The following is a 24,630-nucleotide window of genomic DNA, read 5'->3' as shown; positions in this document are numbered from 1 at the left end:
GCATTTTTAGAGATGTAAAGTATAATAGCCATCTCAATATGGCTAACCACAACGGGGGGTAGGTGGGTGTTACTGTAGCTTTTTACGTTCTAAGATTTAATAATAAATTTTTAGAGAGCTACTTCCCTTATATATGCCAAAAATGCATTAAAAATGGAAAAATTTGACGGTAATTTTTTTTTAAATCGTAGACTCATCGTAGACGCGCGCTAATACCCAGAAGGGCTCGATATGAATCACGACTATAAGATAGCCGGTTTTGGTTAAACTGCACCGCAAAATGTGGGAGTAGTTAGGAATCTAAATCGTAGGAGACAGACAGCACACAACCTCACTTTCATATATAAAGATGTAAACCCGGGTAAAATGCAATCAGTTTCTTTAATTTGCTGAGAAGTGTAACCTCTGGCAATCTGAATAAGCTAATAACATTACGCCGTTGTGCACCAGGAAACCTTGTGTGCATAAGTAGTTTACAAGTAAATGGCTTAGCCGTTTCGCAGTGGAAAAAAAGAGGAATGCCAAAGTTACATCTCTGGTTCTTTATTGAAGCAGATGAAAGATCTTGATTTGACTAATTACAAGATTTACTAACGACTCATCAGTTATCGCTTATACTTTCTTTGATTGTGAAGTTGGATGCTTGTGTTCACTAAAACTAAATTGCAAACGTTCTCATTACTAATCAGCACAAACACACACACACACATACACACATGCACACACACACACACACACACACACACATGCACACAAATAAACACACACGCACACACAAAAATGTTAATATTTCATACATTAAATATTTCTAATTATCGTACAAAGCTAAAAGAACAGATTCTATTCTGATGTGATATATATTTCTATCTACAATGGAAAGCAGCATATATCTATCTACTCAAAATGTTCGAAGCCAATGAGAGGAAGCACTCCGTCGGTTCGACGACGAGGGTTCCGGTTGATCCGATCAACGGAACAGCCTGCTCGTGAAATTAACGTGTAAGTGGCTGAGCACTCCACATGCACGTGTACCCTTACCGTAGTTCTCGGGGATATTCAGCGTGACACAGAGAGTGACAAGGCCGGCCCTTTGAAATACAGGTACAACAGAAACAGGAAGTAAGAGTGAGAGAAAGTTGTGGTGAAAGAGTACAGCAGTGATCACCCTGCCGGAGCCTCGTGGAGCTTTAGGTGTTTTCGCTCAATAAACACTCACAACGCCCGGTCTGGGAATCGAAACCGCGATCCTACGACCGCGAGTCCGCTGCCCTAACCACTGGGCCATTGCGCCTCCTAGAAGCCAATGCTGTATCACTGATAATGCATACATACACTTAAAAACGTTAAAATCCTTAAATCTGAAAATATTCTGACCTTTTCTTCTTTATATCTGTTTGTTTATATTGCTTTTTTTTTAATTTTGGCCGTGAGGAATTAATATTCTTAATCTTTTAAGAAATGGTGAATTGAAGATATTCGATATTACTTGGAAATAAGAAATATGCCTTCACTGTATCATTCCAGTATGCAACAGTGACTCCAGTATGCAACAATGAAATTGGTGGGGAAATATCAAATCGTTTCCAGAAATTTCCAACTTTTAAAATCTCAAAGTTTATAAATGAATTCACTGAAAAAACTATTTGTCTTTTGAAATGTCATTTACATAAATATTTTGTTTATCTTAGCAAAATGCATTTCGATTATTTCAGGCATTAATAATGTAATTCTGAAAAAAAATGTTGTTTCAATTTTCAATATGATAAACAGAAGCCCTATTACTTCTGAGTAGCAAAGAGGAAAGACTACCTGCAGGATATTTGCAGGCAGCTCAAGAATACATTTATCTATACGCGAAAATTTAAGGAAAGAAAATCGGTTTATCATTTGTACAGAAGTACGCATATACATTTTTATTACACACATGTGAGTGAGAACACTTTGAGATATTTTTGGTATCTAACATATGTCAGATACTGCGAGCGCTGCTTCTGATTGGTCAATCCATGGTGATGACCCGAGGTCACGCTGACAGCGCTGCTTCTGATTGGTCAATTCATGGTGATGACCAGAGGTCACGGTGACAGCACTACTTTTGTCATTCATAAGTTAATTTAGTGAAGAATTTAGTTATTGGGTTAATAAAATATGGTCGTTTATTTGTGTGTAATAAATAAAATACCAAACTCATTCCCTATGGATACCGTATTTATTACAACGAGTGGCTTGTAAACGTATCTAACGAGCGAAAGCGAGTTAGATACGTTTACAAGCCACTCGTTGTAATAAATACGGTATCCATAGGGAATGAGTTTGGTATTCTCTATGTATGAGAATGCAGTTCATTAATATATGTATGAGATATAAATCGGACATTGAGTGGATAGAACTGAGACCATCATCAGTATATGTGGTTTAGTCCAAGAAAGTATTTCAAATGCAACAAATAGAAAACGGACTGAGCCCATGAACAGATAAACTGAACAAACTGTTTCTATGAAGGACTGCTGATGAACGTAAAATTTTTTAGGCGCAGGAGTGGCTGTGTGGTAAGTAGCTTGCTAATCAACCACATGGTTCCGGGTTCAGTCCCACTGCGTGGCATCTTGGGCAAGTGTCTTCTGCTATAGCCCCGGGCCGACCAATGCCTTGTGAGTGGATTTGGTAGACGGAAACTGAAAGAAGCCTGTCGTATATATGTATATATATATATATATATATGTGTGTGTGTGTGTGTGTGTGTGTGTTGTGTGTGTGTGTTTGTGTGTCTGTGTTTGTCCCCCTAGCATTGCTTGACAACCGATGCTGGTGTGTTTACGTCCCCGTCACTTAGCGGTTCGGCAAAAAGAGACCGAGAGAATAAGTACTGGGCTTACAAAGAATAAGTCCCGGGGTCGATTTGCTCGACTAAAGGCGGTGCTCCAGCATGGCCGCAGTCAAATGACTGAAACAAGTAAAAAAAATATATATATATATATTTCACACAAATAGAGCAGACAACAGGGATTTAGAAAACGATTGCAGTAGATGTAATGGTGGAGTGTAATGCACGAAATAAAAGATAAGTAAGTTGAATATAATGACGGAACTTATACTTAAAAATCCAACTTTGTTGAGTAAGACATTTTTCAAAAGATAGTTAAGGGTATTTTGTCCTTAACTATTTATGATTGAAGAAATGCTCCAGTGATAAGGTGGCCGTCTAATTAGATCGAGTACAGAATAGTGTTTGGACAACCGGTGTGTCAGTAAATGATGGTAGGAAATGAGAACATAATTCTTAATCAAACACACTTTTGGCAATGTACTCGGTTGTACACTATTTCTGTAAAAGTTTGCTGATCATGGCTGAAAGGATTTTGCATCGCAGGATTGTTTGATCACTACCTTCTGTTGACTGATCAACAACCAAAACGTCTTCAGATAGAGAAGGGTAAGAAACATACATAAAAGACAATTAATAGTAAATGGCTGGAAATATTTTGTGAGTGGTAGGATGAACTGGTAAATATAAAGGGTTGCAGAAGAGAGAGTTTGAGCTGGAGATACTCACGTCACAATATATTCATAAATATCTGATCTTAACAATTTACTCCTCAATCATTGCTGCATCAACAAAAAATTGTTTAATTTTGATATTTTTGGCCGAATAGCCTTACTGAAGACTAGAACCAAAACAAGGAGGGATGTGTTTCGGAAAATATTATTAGATCTATTTGTATTGTAAATGAAATCAACATTTTTACTGGCGAACATAAAATGTTTTGAGTACTCTCTTTTACTCTTTTTCTCTTTTACTTGTTTCAGTCATTTGACTGCGGCCATGCTGGAGCACCGCCTTTAGTCGAGCAACTCGACCCCGGGACTTATTCTTTTTGTAAGTCCAGTACTTATTCTATCGGTCTTTTTTGCCGAACCGCTAAGTGACGGGGACGTAAACACACCAGCATCGGTTGTCAAGCAATGCTAGGGGGACAAACACAGACACACAAACAGATACACACACACACACACACACACACACACACACACACACACACACACACACACACATATATATATATTATATATATATATATATACGACAGGCTTCTTTCAGTTTCCGTCTACCAAATCCACTCACAAGGCATTGGTCGGCCCGGGGCTATAGCAGAAGACACTTGCCCAAGATGCCACGCAGTGTGACTGAACCCGGAACCATGTGGTTGGTTAGCAAGCTACTTACCACACAGCCACTACTGCGCCACATTTAGAGAAATAACTACGAGTTGTGGACACCATTCTTCTAAATTAAAATAATATACTTAGGTCAGTAATATAGTTGCAGTTTGATAGAAATACATCTACAGAAAACTTGATATGTTAAATGGCTGGTTCTCTCTGCGTATTTCTTTATATTATGATTACTATTATTTTCCATATCCCTTATACTCTTCACTGACATCAAAAGTTTCTCAGGCATCAATCCCTGTCATGAACGTATAATTTACTTCACAGCAAGGCATTGAGTATTTCTCTTTGTTCTGTGTTGTATACAATTAAATTTGAGACGCAAATATAATATATATCCTTGCCGAATTTGTTTTACTAATAAATCATATTAACCATACACTCATCCGGTTTCTCCTTTCCTTTTCACTCTTTCTATACCTTTCGCTTCTCTCTCTATATATATAGATATATATGCGCGCGTGTGAGTATGTGCACGCGCCTGTGTGTTGTATGTATTATTACTTATGCAGTTGTTGTTGAAACTACATCCTTCTTTGCGTCTGCAGTTACACATGGTATTATTTTTTCCTTTCCTTCCGTGGAGTTGCTATTGGTGGTCCTCTTTATTTCTCATTCTGTAATCCTACACTCATTTTCCTTATGTATGGATGTACTTTTAATTGTGTGATGTTGTTTGGGTCCGTTTTTGCTAAAGATGAGTTTTTATTACCCCTATTTTCCAGCTTTTCATCGTCGTATTCAGTGTTATTAGCTGCATTTGCTTTGTATTTCCCCTCAAGTTTCATTCTGTTTAGTTTTGTGTTATTCTCTTTGTGTATGTGGTATTCTAGATTGCGGGAGGTCGCTTATGCTAATTTTACATTATGTCTGTTAATAATTGTGTGATATTTGTAAGATCTTGGGAAGTGTCTATCTAATGCTGTGAATAATTCCTGGCCTATTTTGGATTTCACTTGTGAATTGAAGATCAGGTTAAACCAAATAAATTCATCGGCTATTTTCCCATTTCTTTTAATATATCTATTGGGTTTATTAGTATATTCTACTGCGCTGTCAGCATTATTACTATCGGCGTTTAACGGTGCGATCCTTTCTAACTTTGGCTGTGGTTTTATGGGTTCTGCTTTATATCTGTCATTATTAGCGTTGTGGTTGTTTTCTTTCCCTTTTGTTCCCTATTACTATTTTTCTACGTTCTGGTATTCTGCGGCTATTTATATGATTATCCCCACTCTTTATAAGGTTCTCTGGGAATCGTGTCTTCTCTGACTTATTCTGTATATATTTTATTTTATCCTTATATCCAGCTTAGCCAGTGCTGAGTTGTAACATTCAGCGTGTATATCGAATATCTGTTCATCTGTGGATAGTCTTCATATTTTATTACTCACGCTTTTTGGAATGCAACGCAGTATAAACACCCACGTTTATCGCTTGACCTGCATATTGGTAAAAAAGGAATAAACATCCCTCTACCGTACATCCAATAATGTTATAACGCCTGAAGAAATGAACCAGTGATGATGATCAACCGGATGCCCACGGATACTACGGACTACAGTGTAATCATTCCAGGAATACGGACTGTGATCTTAAGAGTCATGCGATTTGTGGAAACGTGCGTAGCGAGGCATTAAATGTTTATAAATTCCACCCTATGGATTGCACCCTATTGCTATCGTTATTATATTTACCATATATTTTATCGGTAAAACTTGATGCAATCCCCGAAAAATTGACTCCCTAGCCAGCATCATTAGACGTTGGGCGGCATAATGGAATAGAAGCTTTATGTGCATATTCAAAACGTCCCCATAAATAAATTTAAAAGGTGTATACATGTATATGATTGACAGACGCAGGATATTTTGAAACGATCGTTGTAAGCAAGAAACTTTTCCGTGTATTCCATGTTACGCCTCTTTCGTTCGTTTTATGCTCAACGTAGTCTGAGAATTTCTTGAGATAGACCTGCGACAGTTGTGTAATTACGGTAGACGATGCTAGGTAGCCGTAGACAGTGAACGTAATTCATCGGCCTACTACTGGGAATGTACCCAACACTTAAATATATGTGTATGTATATGTGTGTATGTCTGTTTTTTTTGTGTGCGTGCGTGTGTGCATATTGATATACACAGAGACACACACTCACACATTAGATGTTCATTTTTCGTGCAGGATTAGTGACATTGTGACTGCTTCTTGGGGAAAACACCCCACAAAAGGAGAGTGTATAATAAGTAGACACACTTATACAATAGTTCGCCTCGCTGGAAATTACTGGAAACGCGAGGAGGAAAAGTTCAGTGAGACAGTACATCGGACGTATCAGCATTGTGCTAAATGATGTATACCAGTAATCTAACAGATGATACTGGATGTCAGTGTAAGAAAGTTTCACATTCTACAGACAATGAAGAAAGGTGGTGGATCAGGGTCATGTGAATCCCAGCAAAGTCGACGTGGTGAAAATAATGATATTGTGTATGTAAATTTACTAGGTACATAGATGACATCCTCATACTCACATCCTCCCGTGAAGAGGCTGACAGAATATTCACGATGTTCAACAGCATGGACACGAACATAAAGTTCGCTATAGAACATCCCAACAACACTGGATCACTATCGCTACTTGACTTCCAACTAAATATAACGGAATAAGGAGAGATCCACATCGAGTTCTACAGGAAAGCAGCCAGTAGAGACATGTTTGTCCAGTACAGTTCAGCACTTCCACTCGGTGCCAAATTAGGATACGCCAGAAATGAACTTGCATGCATCCAGAGCAAGTGCAGCAGGGCAGAGGGCAAGGTGACCCACACTACACGCTTCCTAGAAATATCAAAAACCAACGGGCACCCTATATCCATTGTAAATCGGCTTAAGTAACCAAAACGGCCAACACGCCGAACACAGAAAACCCAGCAACGCATGCTTCCTTAAAATACCCCATTTTAGCAAGAGGATAATTACAGCCATCCAAAGAGCCATAAGAAGAGAAGGACTAGACGCACTACTAGCTCATTCCGGCCCCTCTCTGAGGGACAGCACTCAATGCACACTAGAAAACTGTCCCATTCGTGACACAGACTTATTCCAACGGGTAAATGTTGTATATAGAATACAATGTAACAAAAGCAACAAGTTCTATGTGGGTAGCACAACAAGACCGTTACGCATTCGCATCAAAGAGCACCCGAACACGAAAGCCTCCTCCAACATCTAGACAGATGCCGGAACACCGAGTAATTGAGGCCAATGAAAGAAATTTGGGTAATCTAAGAATTAAGGAAGCTATTCTCATAGATAGCCTAGTGATCCAAATTTACAACAGGCTGGAGCTTGGCAGTCAATACATTTTCTAGCTACATCTTGATGCGTGTAGATTCTGTTTTGATGACATGCTCATATATTATTTATAAAAAAGTGGGGGAGGGGAGAAAAAAAGGAAAATCGCATATAATACATAACTTAGAAGCAGCGATACGGATGTGCCAGCACACATGAGATTGAGACATGGCCACCCTCATGCACTTCTTATGAGGAATTCCGGAAGGAGCTCCGTGAGAGCAGTGCAGAGACGCTTCCGGGGAAAAAAGAAAAAAAAATTGGAAAATCGATTGTAGTAGTGACTCGAACAATTCCTAGCGATATCTGAAGAAGGAAGTTTTGTATTCCGAAATATTTTTATTATATCAGACTATGGATGATTAAATTATAAGTTATTATAGTCCATTGTTATTACTATAGTGCATTGTTGTGCCATTCAAAACACGTTATTGTTATTATTATTTATTATTTTTAAAGTAATTATAAACTATATGTTAATATTGGACATCTATATTTGGCACACTTTCTTACAGCGTTTTCCCACGGAACAGTTGATTTATCTACAGTTGAAATTTGAGGTTCAAAATAGGAAGAAGCCATAAGCATGTTTTGAAAAATCTAGCGCCTTGTCATCTCTAACCCTTGACTTTATAAAAGTATCTCACAGTAATACCTTAATAATCTCCTCTGCATTAAAGAATTTAATGGATCAGAAAACTGCATACCTAAATAATGTGCTTGAAATATATAATTCTCTAGTTTCTCTCTTATGCTATTTATGGCTTCAAAGACAGGCCAGAAGCAATTCTATTTGATGTCCACTTATTTCATTACATGTTAATCTTTTCTATGCAATTACTTTGAAATCCAAGATTGAAGTCCAGGAACATTTTAAAAATGCTCTGTTTCTTCATGGAGCTAATTTTGTTACACGCTAAATGTTTACTGAAAAAGAATTTTGTTGCATTTAACTATATATGCAGATCAATTGTCTTAGCACCCACATACAGAGAATTTATCTTAATAGTTGCAACAGAAGTTTTCGAAATATTTCATCCATTATTTCTATTGCGTCTGATAACCTTAAATATTCAATTACCATGTTAATCTTTGGTACATTTGTAGACTACTGATGTTTGTTTCTTTCCTTTGTACCCATGTCCATTTTCTTCTATTCTACATCTTTACTTTAGCGACTTTCAGGGTTACTTTGCAGACTTTGCAACAAAAACAGGTAAATAGTGTGCTGCCACATGGACACAAGTCCAGCAGAATGTCGGTGGACAATGACACACTCCCACTGAAATGTCATGCACCCACCTATGGTATCATCACTGATTCCTCAATCTGGCCATTGTATAGGACTAGCGTCAGTTAATAAAGCCTATCCTATTTCCCTTGAGGGGTCATATTTTCTCTGTTCGAGATGTCTCAAGTTGTCTGCGATAGTAGAGAACCTCTTTTGCAGCAGCAATTGGTTAAATCAGTCTGACAATCACGCAGAATGCATACTAGACATTATGAATGTGATATTTCTATGGGATTCCTCGTCACCAAATTCTTTTAGACACGGTTTGCAAGAGTGATGTGTTGTTTCACTGGGCTAATGCCAACGTGCTCAGATTTCTAAAATATAATGTGACAACGATCACTTACACAAATAGGATTTAAAATATCTTATTCCAATACACCCGGAAAAGACAGAGTGCCCATTATTGCCTCAGCAAGAAAAAGACTCCCAATACAGTGTAGAAAGTGGAACAAATTTATTATAAGCCTATGATGGAGAAATAGGATCCCACAATGCTGTTGGATTTGGCTTAAAATAACACTGGAAGGCCACATATCTAAAAGCAATATTATATTCCAGATAAGTGGAAATGCATTAGCATCGGTATTTCTAGTCTTGTAGTCAAACTGTTTATGGTATGGTGATTTAAGCATTACTCAAAAATATCCGCAAAGTGATTATGTAGTCCCAATATATAAATGACTTGTTTAATCAACTCCTTTAGAGCAATACTTTGAAATTAGAATAGATCAACCCGGAGAGCAGTACACAGCTAAATGCATCTATCATTATATAAAAATTTACAAAAACACAACCTGTTTCACATGGGATATAGTTCAGGTTGTTGCTCGTGGGGCCGTTATCCACCTTGACTAAACAAACCCTAGAAAGAGTTGTTTTGTGAAGGGGGACCACCAAAGTTGTGGTTAATACTAGCCATATTGTTCTCATTCAGGAGGTTACTGTGCATAGGGCCTGTATCGCAATCACGCACGTTTTGTTGAATGAAATGCGAACTTGGACTAGGTACTAACATACAGGGTGTCAGTTCCTCTCTGACTCAACAAGGGTGTCCGGGGTTGTGTGTCCAAGAATATTATGTGCGGGTCCTCTTAACCTTAGTAGTAGATAGGGGGATATGTTCTTTATTATTCATCTTAATTATAACATAAACTATATTAAAGGCAATGGAGTATGACAACAAAGTGGAGTTAGGAATATTCTATACTTGCTAGGCTAGATGTGAGAAAGTGCCTCTCTAATCTGCAAAAACCAATCCCGGTATTTTTTAAAATATGAGCGCGAAGGATGGATGGAACCAGATTACCTCCCTCCGTCTAGATTACCTCCATGCTTGCCCTAGATGATATCTTGGATTTAGGGTTTCAGGTGAGGCTGAGTACATCCAAAGTGATTAAGCGTCGGGGTGCGTCCTCATTAGCATATACATTATTGTGTTTATTAGTGGAGGCGCAATGGCCCAGTGGTTAGGGCAGCGGACTCGCGGTCATAGGATCGCGGTTTCGATTCCCAGACCGGGCGTTGTGAGTGTTTATTGAGCGAAAACACCTAAAGCTCCACGAGGTTCCGGCAGGGGATGGTGGTGATCTCTGCTGTACTCTTTCACCACAACTTTCTCTCACTTTTACTTCCTGTTTCTGTTGTACCTGTATTTCAAAGGGCCGGCCTTGTCACTCTCTGTGTCACGCTGAATATCCCCGAGAACTACGGTAAGGGTACACGTGTCTGTGAAGTGCTCAGCCACTTACACGTTAATTTCACGAGCAGGCTGTTCCGTTGATTCGGATCAACCGGAACCCTCGTCGTCGTAACCGACGGAGTGCTTCCATCCATCCATTGTGTTTATTATTAGGCACAGTTGTGAGGGTTTTTTTCTTGATTCTTAATATTAAGCATATAGCGAGTGGGGTTATTAAAATTAGAATAGGAATATGTTGATTTTAGGCTGAAAAGGTCAAGGGGGAATGAATTAAAGATGTACTACATAAAGACCTCGGAGGCCGAGTTCCGTGACCAGAAATGCAGTCCGCAGTAGTAGGATACTAATTAATATCTCGCACAAAAGGACCATGGCTATTCCAAATGGATATATACTGAGTGTATCGTTGACGTAGTCTCTATGCTGATCGAAAATTTCTATACTAGTTAACAGAAAAAAGATTCTATGTGACAGGCTATCGAGGATCGAGTTGAGAATTCAACAATGGTGATTTGATTGGAAATTAACACAATGAAAGTCTCCGCCTGGATTGTGGCGTGGGCTGAAAAAGACGTTTCCTCTTTCTTTTTATCCGCTCAGTCGAAGTCGACTCTCGGTCACTCGTTGGATCAGTGTCCTCAAGTCAGTTCTATCCTGGGCCGCTTCCTTCATATTGGCCATGTCCATTCCGGTATCACTCCTGATGGTGTCAAGCCAGCGGGTTCTTGGTCGGCCTCTTCCTCTCTTGCCACTGACCATTCCGAGCATGATGTCCTTCTCCAGGGATTCTCTCCGCATAATGTGACCGAAATATGCCTATCTACGCTTGGTGATCCCAGCTTCTAGCTACATTTTCGGTCTTATCTGCTTAAGAACTTCTCCATTGGTGAGCCTCGCTGTCCATGGAATCAGAAAAAAGGCGTTACCCAATTCTAATGCAGCATCTAAAATGTCAGCTGCTTCAAGATTGTTACTAAATGTGACGCTTAGACCTATAATCTTACAGAATTTTATCATTCCTTTTTGTTGTGTGGACGCCCCCAGACGATAAAGTAGGCTAGCCCAATACGTAGATATAGAGGGAGAAGTCTAGACGTCAGAGTTGAGTAGCAGTCGGGCAGAGGTCGAGCAGAGTAGAGTAGAGGTCATCCGAACGTGCGACATAACACCTTTCTAAATCGTTCGATCTCACCTTTGCTGCATCCTAATTTTCTTAACTCTTATTCCAGACTCTGAATTCTTCATTTCTCTTCTGTGTTTCTATTGCGTGGCGATGCGGAGATCTGGCTGAGATTGATACACTTCCCATATCTTTCGCACCTGAAACTAACGTATTCTTTCGGTTACTTTCCAATAACTACTTATATGTTTTTATATTTCATTTTTCGCTTTATCCAATGACATTAAAGGCACATATATGATACAGCTTAATCTTACATATTGAAAGGAAAGTTGTCTGTTTTTGTGTGTGTGTGTCTGTGTGTTAAGTGTCTCATGTAAAATTTTTTGTCGCACGGTTTCTTATTTCTCAGGTTATCCTTAAGCAACTTCCAGCGTACGTATGCATCTATGTATGGCTGTTTATGTTTACATTTATATTTGGTATTAGACGTTTATCTTCATATCCTACTATGGTATGATTCATTTATAAACATTTATATCTTAGTATATATGTACTTGCACTATATTATATTATATTTTCTCGGTATATGAGAGTGTAACGGGTATGTTGATACATATTTGTATATTGTATATACATACATACATACATACATACATACATACATACATACATACATATAAACAAACATACATACATACATACATACATACATACATACATACACGCTAAATGTTTACTGCGGGTGGTTGTAGGTATATATATGTATTTGCACATGTATATAAGCATATTGATATGAAAGAAACTAGATCAACATATAGACGAATAGGTACATAGGTTATATGAACAGACAAGCACACATACGCAAATGAAGACCAAAGCACATGACCATATACACACACGCTTTTCTTCACACAAGGACACATATGGAGACACACGTCCACACATATGGAGATGCACATCCACATATACAAACACGGTACATAGTTGCAAAACACAGACACACAAACACACACACACTCAGACATGCACACACAAGGAGACAGAGGTAGACACACGCAAACACACACACACACACACACACACACACACACACACACACGCACTCACATACATAAAAACATACGAACACGGACACGCAAACACATGAATATGCAGAATACATACATGCAAATATACACACCTACATACATATATACATATGCACACACACACACACACACCACATACATACACACATGCATACATGTTAAGTATGCCTGTTTGGTTATTAGACCATTCAAGGATGCACCTCTAAACTGAATGAAAGGAATCATAATGGCAGATGTTTCCAGTGTTGCTTGATTTATTTAGCGCGATAGTAAATATGCAGAGTCATACGCCCACACCATTGTCGTTGTTTTCCATTGGGACAGTAGATCGATCTGTAAAAAACCGGCAGTAATTGAGTTTATTTTCCTTACCACATAACTGCTGACATGTGCTGTTTAGCAGATGGAAAGGTTGAGCCTAAAGATATGACATAAAGAGAAATAGTATGTTTACCTGATGTTTCGCTGGGTTGCACATACAACATTACCTGAACAAAAAAATTTGACTTGTGGCCTGTGCATAAGGAGGAAAAGTGTAGTATCTGTTGCCTACCTCACAATTGGGAGCACTTAACGGACAGCATACTGTGAAGTTTACGATAGTGAAATAAATAAAGTTACAAGGGTATGGTTACCTGATGCTTTCCTATTTGTCGCATAGAGCAACATCCGTTGCTGTCTATCTCTGTAGTCTCCGTAGCACGCTCAGCAGCAGTTGCTGCAGTATCTCTTTGTAAGTTGAAATTCAGCAAATTGTGCTGCAGTTTCCTAAGCTCGTGCAGCAGCAGTAGAGGAAGCATTTCTTGTTCAGCGTGCTGAACTTTGCTCGTTGCTCTGAGCGGCTCATTGCGCAGCAATACGTGTTAACCGATTACAACGCTGCTCTTCACTTCCCTTCTTCGCGCTGAAGCCATCCTAAGTGCATTGAGAGAGTCCCTCTTGTTGGCATTCTTGGCAGATTCATTTGCACACATACGTTTATATTTTTATGCAGCATTTGTTTGCCGACCTATATTGGATCTTTCGCGTCGAGACATGGTGCAAAATTATCAGTTTACACAATAGAAAATGTCCTAAAGAAAAAGCGGTGAATGTGTAGCACCCAAAAGAATAATAGAATATAGTTGGCAAAAATGTTAATAAAATAGACTGAATTAAGGATTTTTAATTTTGGGTAAAAGTTTTGAAGTAGCTTGTTTAAGTTGGAATAATTATATGAAAAAGAGCGCCTACGCGAAAACAGAGGCAAATCGTAACTCGCAAATGAATACTGCTGGCAGTACTGTGCAAGCAGTCGATAAGAGCTCACCACAGCTGACAAAGTAAAGTATTGATTTTTTCCAGCTGGGTGCGTGTCACGTCTTTTCGCTGTCTCAATCCAAATCCTAGGCGAGTGTAGTCTATTTATGTTAGGGGCGCTGAATTTCGAAGAAAAAGTTATAAGAAAAAGCGTCCTAAGTCAAAGAGAGTACACATGTCAAATTTGGTGAAATTCGGTTAAAAATTGTAGGAGTAGAAGTGGTTCACACAACACACACATACAGACAGACAGACAGACAACTTGCCTTTTAAGATATAAGATTAAGCTCTGTACTCACGTGATATAATTTTATCAATGTTTAAAAATTGGTTATGGATTTATAGACATTGTTATGTTGAAACATATATATATATATAAGCGCGTATGTGTGTGTGTGTTCATCTACATTAATCTATACTGCAGAAATGTATGTATAAAGTCCATTATTAATGCCGTATTTGATATATGTGTGCGTGCGTGTGTGTATATATTTTTACAGAGAAACAGAGAGATAGAGGGAAAGAAAGAGAGAGGTAATAATTAACCTCCTTTTCCTTTCTACAACGCAGATATTATAAACTATAGGCTATCTTTTTTATATGTATGTATGTTTGTGAATGTATTTGCATACATATACTAGAATCCACACGCACACGTATGTATTTATGTTATTGTTAAGTTTATTTCAAGATTTCTTGCCAATAGAGAGAGAACCGGTTTCTAACCTAGATCCAAGGTTCCTTCATTGGAATTTCAAAATCAACAACAGGGTATTTTTGCTTTGTATGCATGTATGTATTATGTATGTGTGTATGTATGTATGTTTGTTCGTATATGAGCAGATTTGTATGTTTTGTTTCATGTATGTATTCTCTTGCATATAGTTGCATATCTAGACATGCTCACATATATTTAAAAGATAAACTTCTGGAAAGTGATGGATTGAAACTGTAGTCTTCGAATTAGCTTTCTCCTTTCTAGTTTTATGTATGTATGTATGTATGTATGTATGTATGTATGTATGTATGTATGTATGTAATCATGCATGTATGTATGTATGTATGTATGTATGTATGTAATCATGCATGTATGTATGTATGTATGTATGTATGTATGTATGTATGTATGTATGTATGTATGTGCATGTGTGAATAGCTATACATATATAACCCCCCACCATCACTAAATATTGAACAATAGGCGCAGGAGTGGCTGTGTGGTAAGTAGCTTGCTAACCAACCACATGGTTCCGGGTTCAGTCCCACTGCGTGTCATCTTGGGCAAGTGTCTTCTGCTATAGCCCCGGGCCGACCAACGCATTGTGAGTGGATTTGGTAGACGGAAACTGAAAAGAAGCCTGTCGTATATATGTATATATATATATGTGTGTCTGTGTTTGTCCCCCTAGCATTGCTTGACAACCGATGCTGGTGTGTTTACGTCCCCGTCACTTAGCGGTTCGGCAAAAGAGTCCGATAGAATAAGTACTGGGCTTACAAAGAATAAGTCCCGGGGTCGAGTTGCTCGATTAAAGGCGGTGCTCCAGCATGGCCGCAGTCAAATGACTGAAACAAGTAAAAGAGTAAAAGAGTAAAAGAGAATATTGCACTTACCGAACTTTCGAAGATTAAATATCTCGCTTATCTGAAATAAACTGCTGTATACTGTGAGAATAAACACGTAACTTTCTTAAGTTCATCAATGTCTTACAAGGTATAAAATCATTGAAATATCCACATGCAAGGCAACTGCTGCTGAATATTCCATATTTTCTTTATACGGTATATTTGCAGTTGATATCTTCCTTATTTAATTCACAGCAGTGAGAATCTGAGGAGGTGAATCGGTGAAAACAGTGTGACCCAGTAAATAACCCGTTGGCAACTTCTAATTATCGATACTATTGCCCAAAATGTCAAATATGCAACAAATGAATGAAAAGACTACAACAATGATTCAAAAATCGTGCAGAGTGGGCGAAAATCTATTTGGAAACAGCATTGCATGCACAACTACCGCAAAACATTTTTGATAGAATATGAAATTCTAAAATAAAATTACATCATGTCCATATGCTGATCATTCATTCTTTAATTTAATTAAACATAAAGAAAGTAATAAATGACAATATAAAAGGGTGGAAGGACACAAATAGAACCCAAACTATGTATGAACTCTTTGGTGTACGACTACATGCAAGATACGCATAACGATAATGTTTATTATATAATGACAATCGTTTGCCAATATCTATTGTTACCTTCCTTTCATTTGAAATTATCTCCCCAGTACTTAAAAATGCCTCAATATGTTTTATGACACAGATATTTCAAACAAGGAATAAATGTCATACTGTTAAAAAAAGAAGTAAAACTTATCGTTTCATTTGAAATTATCTCCCCAGTACTTAAAAATGCCTCAATATGTTTTATGACACAGATATTTCAAACAAGGAATAAATGTCATACTGTTAAAAAAAGAAGTAAAACTTATCGTTTCAGGTAGAGCCTTGCGTCGAAAAACGTGATATAAGTTAATGATATGTAAGTTTCGTCTCCGATGAAGTATCCTTTGTGAAACAAATGTCACAGTGTTCTGTTTTCTCTTTCATCATATTTATTTCACAATTTGAAATATAAGCATACTATGACTTGCCAAAGGATTTCATTGTTTTACCGTTTATAATACTTGAATGGTCCTGCACATAATCAATTGGTAAATAGACTGCATTGTCTCATTTCGATTCCTGTATTATAACAGTTTACCTTCCTTTGTTACTGATGCCCGTAGAAATGTGTGGGAGTCGCACATGTATCTTTATATGTTAGCTCTTTTTCGAACGGATGTTTAGATGCTAATAACTATAGCGATAGTCATAATGTTGAAAACGGTACTGCAAATTGAGTGCTTATACTTTCATCTAGCTGCATTGCTGTTGCTAAACCTCCATCCACCTTTATAAATTGTTGTTTTAGGATGTTTTAAACTAACAGAATATGAATGATTAATGCTTATACCTTTGTAAGAGACATTATTTGCTTAAATAAAGTGAATCAGTTTCAAATTAAATTTCAGGAGAGAAACGCAGTAGATGCAGACCCTACCATTTTTCTCGCACATTCATCAATCATGAAAGCTAAAAATTACTAATTAACATAGTTAAAATGCAGGATCAATATATTCACAACTAATACATGCTACAAAAATTACACAGGTGGAAACCTTCGTGCGAAAATAAAATGTGTATACTTCAATTTAAAAATTCACAAAAAATATTATATTCTATAAATTTAATTGACAGTACTTTGGTTGATTTAAATCCAAATATAATAATATCTGAATCCTAGCTACTTTTATTAAGTTATTAATTTTTATTTTATATTTGTAAACAGTATTATTATAATGGTGAAAAACAAAAGGCTCTGCAAGCATGGATGAAAGCAATTGAATTAAATTCCACCGATTCAGCAGCATGGGAGAGTGTTGTTGCTTATCTACACCATCTGAGTGAGTGCAGTCTTTACATCATTTGTTTTCTGTTTCTATCGATTTTTGTATGGAATAAGACACCAAAACATTGCTAATTAAAACAAAATATTTTAATCATGTTCTGAAACCAAATATGAATCCTTACATTGAACAAACAAGTTTTAGAAGGAATTCTCAAAAGTGTACACTTATTTTAGAGACATCTAGGTCAGCTATCATATATTTTCTGTGGATCTTCTAAATGTCTATAAATGTTATAAAATTATTTACAAGCTTATTGTAAAGGAGTGTATGAAGAATATTACGTTTGGGAATCAATAATATATTTTTTCAATAATATAGTCATCATATAAACGAACAATATCTTATGAAAATGATGATGATGATGATGATGATGATGATGATGGTGGTGGTGGTGATGATGATGATGATGGTGATAATAATAATAATAATAATAATAATAATAATAATAATAATAATAATAATAATAATAATAATAATAATAATAATAATAATAATAATAATAATAATAATAATAACAATAATAATAATAATAATAATAATAATAACAATAATAATAATAATGATAATAATAATAATAACAATAATAATAATAGTAACAATAATAATAATAGTTGTGTCAAAAGTAAATGTTGCTGACAATTACAGGCCAATTTCCTGCGGCCCATTAATGTGGGAGTCACTTTTAGGAGGAATTGCTGAAGAACTGGACAAATATTTTGATGAGAACGATATAATACCGACGGAAAACAAAGGCTGTAGAAGGAGATGTAGAGGTACCAAAGATCAATTATTGATAGACAGAATTCCACATTCGTGGATCATCGAGTGCTTAGATCTGTTTAGAATTGCGATGAATGTAACAGGTTTACGTGTTTCCAGCAGAGAAGTATGGTGATGGGGTGGAAAACTAAACTGACATGCTACGGACGAAGCTTGGGCACCCTGCGTATCAGAAGATGGATTTTCCAGGGTGATAGCTTATCTCCGTTGCTTTTTGTTCTCTGTATGATCCCTCTGAACTCGGTACTTAGGAAAATTAACCTGGTTTACCAATTAAAGGAAAAATGCCAAACAATCAACCACATCCTCTTCATGAATGATTTGAAACTGTATTGCAAGGATGAGACACAAGTCAGATCCTTATTGAACAGGGTCCACTGTTTTACTGCTGATAATAGAATGCAGTTCTGACTCAAGAGTGGTAGAATAATCTACTTAAAAATAGACAAGGTACAGTCCCTAGCAGGGATACAATTACCGAAAAAGAGAACTGATTAAACAAAATCCAAGCGGGTGGCTACGAATATCTAGGCATATTTATGTATATATGTGCATGTGTATATGTACATATATGTATGTATATATGTACATAGAACGAGATAATGGCGAAGGAAATGAAAGACCAACTGAGGGTGGATTATTTCCAAAGACTAAGTTAGGAGTTACACTCAAAATTGACTGGATGGAATAAATTCCAAGGAGTTTATACACGGGCGATAGCATCAGTTCCGTATGGAGCTGGAATTATAAAATGGTAAAAGAAAGAATTGGTGAAAATAGATACAACGATAAGAAAAATGTTGACAATACACGGAGCCTTCCACCCTAAGAGTGATACCGACAGGCTGTACTTGTCCATAAGGAAGGGTGGGAGAGGCTTGATCAGTTGACAGGATTGTATCGAAGTAGAGGTAAAAGGAAAACGGCTTAGGGGGCTATGCAAAAAATGCCATGGAGCCACAGTTGAAACATGCGAAGAAGGCTGGCGTAATCAAAACTGAGAATTGTGTAATGAAAGAAAAATTTAAAGAAGGAAAAGAACGCAAAAAACGAAACAGCATGTACAGACAGTTTGAAAGAGATACGAACATCAAGACAGGTAAAAAAGACCGGTACCTATGGATGAGGAAAAGTGCTCTGAAGATTGAGACAAAAGTACTTATATGCGCAGCTCAAGAACAAGCGTTAAGGACCAACTATGTGAAGAGCAGAATAGAAAACACTACCGACAGTGACATATGCAGAATGTGTGGCGAGAGGGGTGAAACGATATGGCACATCGTTAGCAAATGCTCGAAATTGGCACAAAGCGAATACGAAAGTCACCATGAAAATGTGGCAGGAACGAATTATTGAGAGCTTCATGGAAATCACGGCCTACAAAGAGCAAAGATGTAGTATGAACAAATTCCATAGCGAGTCACCGAGGATGAGAACTGTAAAATCCTGTGGGATGCAATGATTCCGCACGATCACCTGACCAGACATTGTTGTGGTGAATATAAAAGAAAGAACATTTATGATGATCGACAAGCATGTCCCGGTGACAACAGGATCAATGAGAAAGTAGAAGAAAAATAAACAACTCTTACGATTTGAAATGGGAAATACGAAGGTTGTGGTAAATGAGGAGAGTACACGTGATACCAATAGAAATTGGTGCACTTGGAAGCATCAGCACTCAACTACCAACATGGCTCAGGAAGACTGATACAAGTCTGAAGGTAAAACACCTACAAAAATCATTATTACTTCGAAGTGCAAGAATTCTTCGAAGGGTTATTGAAGCATTACCAATAAACACGCGTCACCTTAGACAGCTAGATGTGGACAACTAACACTTTCCATCATACTCAGCTAAATAAATGTTTTTCATCACATACTACTACTACTACTACTACTACTACTACTACTACTACTACTACCACTACTACTACTACTACCACCACCACCACCACCACCACCACCGCCACTACTACTACTGCTACTACTACTACTACTACTACTACTACTACTACTACTACTACTAATAATAATAATAATAATGCAATACGTTTGGGGTTTGAATAATTAACCTATGGAGACATGGGTGTTTCGTTCAATATCCTTAAACAAACCTTATTCGGGCTACTCGAACTGAAGAAAATTCTAACTGGGCTTCCCCTGCAAGTTCATATGCTGTTTATCTTGAAATGAGATCACCATGTTGCACACACATGGTTGTGATGCATGTTCCTGGTGTACCTTTATTAGACGGGTAGTCAGGATGGATATACTAGGTTTCGTATATTTTACCCAGTGTCACTATGATGGCATGCACTGCTCTCTCTCACTCACTCAATAATAATAATAATAATAATAATAATAATAATAATAATAATAATAATAATAGTTATTATTATTATCATTATTATTATCATTGTTATTATTATTATAGCATTTATTATTACGGCAATGGTAACATTTTCTAACGTAGCCCAATTGACAAATTATCAGTATAGTTGATTTATTTATCTCTTTAACATGTGCTTCTTTATCGACGCTAGATTGAAGGATATCATAGCAGATGTATATGTCAAGGAATTTGACAAGCTAAGTAAATATAAGGACCTGAAAATTGAAATACAAAAGAAATGGTATCTTAAAACGAGAATTGTTCCTGTTATTGTTGGTGCCCTAGGTATGCTAAGAAAGGGATGTCAGAAACATCTAGATAAGATCCCGTGAGAACCATGTCTCAGAGAAATCCCCAAAATTGTGCTTACCTCTTTAGAAACATCCTATCCTTTTAAGTGTCTGTGTTGTATTACCTGAAGATATTTCGCTATCCCCTCCCCAAGAGATGTTCTGTCATACTGTAACATCCCTTATTCTTCACTTGCCCTAGGACGCTGGGTGTGTCTCGACAAGTGACTGTAACAAACATACAGATTAAAAGTAAGATAATAATAATAATAATAATAATAATAATAATAATAATAATAATAATAGTAATAATAATAATAATAATAATAATAATAATCGAAACTATGATGTCAACGACAATGGCGATGATGATGATGATGATGATGATGATGATGATGATGATGATCATCATCATCATCATCATCATCATCATCATCTCAACAGTATTTTCGTATGAAATTGGGATGAAAACAGATCAGCTCTAAATATATTACGATATATATTAAACTTAGGATATATTCTCAAAACGTAAAAAAATATCACCAATTGAAATGGAACTTTTAAATAAAAGAATACATTATCCGAACACAAGTAACAATCGCGAAATATCGAAGAACACTAAAGCACTGATGATTTAATTCACGTTGATGCAATCAAGACATGTAAACACAGAACAAATAACAACAGCAAAACGTAGAACAAAACGTAAAACAAAGCCAAATTGTAGAACTGCACATCACTGGTCAACAAAATCAAAACCGGAACTGTACAAAGAAAAATATTAAAAAAAGGGTAATTAAAGATGATTTAGAAATAGAAAATTCTGACATTGAAAATCACGATCCTAATCCTCTAAAATTGCATTTAAGTTTAAAATAACTTCCTATGGACCATTAAAAATATCTGCCAATGGTAGAGATCAAGACAGAATAGAAACAGCAATAAAAAAAATATACAAACTTTGTTTTCGGAGACATGATTAAAACGGAGTGAAATAACATTATTACAAGATAAATAAACTAACAGATACCGCAGTAACCTGTAGGGATAGGGAAAAGTGGGTACTACTTCAGATTCATTCAAGCAGAAGTATCAAAACCAAAGCATTCAACATGGAAAAGAGAAAAAGAAATGAAGAGAAAGTATCGCTGAATTTATACTGAAATCAATAAGAAGATAGCACAACTTAGAAAACGAAGGATTAGGAAACAAATACTTCAGAAAGGCAACACAACGAAAAAAAAAATACTTGGAACCAAAGAACTACTGAAACAAATGACCCACACAAAATCTCAAAGAATTCGCCGGTAATGAAAAACGCCTCGGATTCTTTGAACAAACATAGTGTTTGACTCTAAACAAAATCGATTATATTAAAAACGTAGTAGAAATAAAATAGAAGTCAATGTAGCACAAAAAACAAGAGAAGAAGGAGAATTTTGTGAAGTGGTGTGGACAGCGAAAGAACCAGCACAGGAAATTTTGTGGATGTTTAAAACAATAGAAGTAACACAGATACTGCAAAAAAATGACGGAGCCAGAGGCAATAAGTGGCTGGCTAACTAAGAGGAAAGCCATCTTAATCTGCAAATCTACAGAAACTACAAATTCTCAAAAGTACGTTCTGTTAATATGTCTTCGTAAAACTTATTAAGCTGTTACTGAAATGATATCGCAAAGAATAAAAAGTAATAATAATAAACATCGATTGAAAGTCACCAATTTTTTGCTAAGAAAAGTAACACCTATAGACGCGAGGACGTTGGATATTAGATGTGCTGGGAATTATGCGAACATAAAAAGAATTGGAATAGACATACCCCAGAAGAGGTCTCCAATAATGGCTAAGCAACCATACTCTGAGATATTCCGAAATACACAGACAGGTAGATTAAGACGCGCAAGAATAGACATACCTCGAAAATGACATATCAGTCCCAACAGATGATAATGTGTCTCTAAAAATGTAGGGTCTAAAAACAAGAGAAAATAGATGATTTGAGAATGATAAAAAAAACTTTGCAGATAAATTCATGACCACAATACCAGGATATACAAATATATATAACACTAAAAATATCGCTGCTAGGATAGCACACATGCTTCGTAGTAAAAAAAAATATGAAGAACCCACAATGGATATATCCAAGGGACAGAGATCTGTACTGAGTAAAGCAAGGAATGTTCGCAATAAAACTAAGACTACTTGCTTAATATGTGGAGCCATAAAAAAGAACTGTACAAAAGAGGATATGAAAATTTGAAAGAAAGAAGTGCCAGACGTTTTTTTCCAAAAAATAAAAAGTAGATTAAATTGCCAAGTAGAACTAGAATAGGTTAGAGAAAGGAGTATTAAACTGACTAGGGGAAGGATTTTTTGCTCCATATGAACAAGCACGAAGGTTAAGTTGGATGAAAGATCACCTGGACTGTTCATCTCAAATATGGAACAAACGGGCCGAGTCAGACGAGGGAACAGCTCACACATTATAGGAATGTTCACAGTTAGATGAGAATGGAAACAAAAATTGAAGATATAAGATTGAGGAAGTAATACGATAGAATAGGTTTACAAGTAATTTAGTGTTGCCTGCACAGAAAAAGAAGCTATGATATTTTGTGAGAAAATAAATGTAAGTATTAATAAACGACGAAAGGCATAGAGACTGTCCTATAGAAGACGAAAGGAAAATAGAACTCAATTACTTGGCTAGTGTACTTGCTGATAATCGTCGTGGTATGACCATGTAATATTAGAGTAAGAACAAAATCAAACAAGGAAAACATTAAGAGTATTATATCGATTTAAATATGAAATCTAAAGCTACAAGGTTGCGGGTTCAGTTCCACTACGTGACACTTTGGGCAAGTGTCTTCTACTATAGCCTCGGGCCAACCAAAGCCTTGTGAGTGGATTTGTAGACGGAAACGGAAAGAAGCCTGTCGCATATATGTATATATGTATGTGTGTGTTTAAGTTTACGTGTCTGGTGCTTGTCCCCCCAACATCGCTTGACAACCGATGCTGGTGTGTTTACGTCCCCGTAACTTAGCGGTTTGGCAAAAGAGACCGATAGAATAAGTACTAGGCTTGCAAAGAATAAGTCCTGGGGTCGATTTGCTCGACTAAAGGCGGTGATCCAGCATGGCCACTGTCAAATGACTGAAACAAGTAAAAGCGTATTTCTGTTCGTTCTCATTATTAGGACTTTGTATTTTGAGAGCAAACCAGAGCTAAATCTGGATATGGGGACAACACAGAAAATCTGCATCATGAGTTATCCAGAGAATCCTCAATGCGAATTATAAACAGATACAAACTACAGAAAATAAATTGCAACTGGTCTTAGGCTTCGACGATGACCGCGATGCTTTCTGCCAATCCAATCTGTGTTCATAGCTCGCCTTTAATTTTGACGTCACTTTCCCTGTCAATGGTTCTGATAACCATTTCAAAATGTGCGGTGAAGTACCTTGAAGAGATGGTGACTCCTTGTCTCATGTTCTTCCCCTCTGGAATTATCATAGGTAGCTATAGCCATGCTATCGCTATAGGTGGCG

The 24,630-nt window shown here is 36.9% G+C and overlaps 1 protein-coding gene across 7 annotated transcripts in view; it reads left to right on the top strand.

Annotated features, from left to right (window-relative positions):
• LOC115209866 (protein O-mannosyl-transferase TMTC4-like) overlaps positions 1 to 24,630 on the top strand; it is a 382,774-nt gene that overhangs the window by 331,083 nt on the left and 27,061 nt on the right. For 6 of the 7 annotated variants that reach the window (XM_029778443.2, XM_036501543.1, XM_036501547.1 and 3 more), the window contains one exon: positions 17,484 to 17,598. The exons of the other annotated variant lie outside the window; for it this stretch is intronic. The gene's annotated coding sequence lies outside the window, so the exon portion shown is untranslated. The remainder of the gene's footprint in view (positions 1 to 17,483; positions 17,599 to 24,630) is intronic. 7 annotated transcript variants of the gene reach the window in all.

Source organism: Octopus sinensis, linkage group LG3, assembly GCF_006345805.1.
Source record: "Octopus sinensis linkage group LG3, ASM634580v1, whole genome shotgun sequence".
Taxonomy (NCBI): Eukaryota; Metazoa; Mollusca; class Cephalopoda; order Octopoda; family Octopodidae; genus Octopus; species Octopus sinensis.
This window is presented reverse-complemented; position numbering and strand designations above follow the sequence as displayed.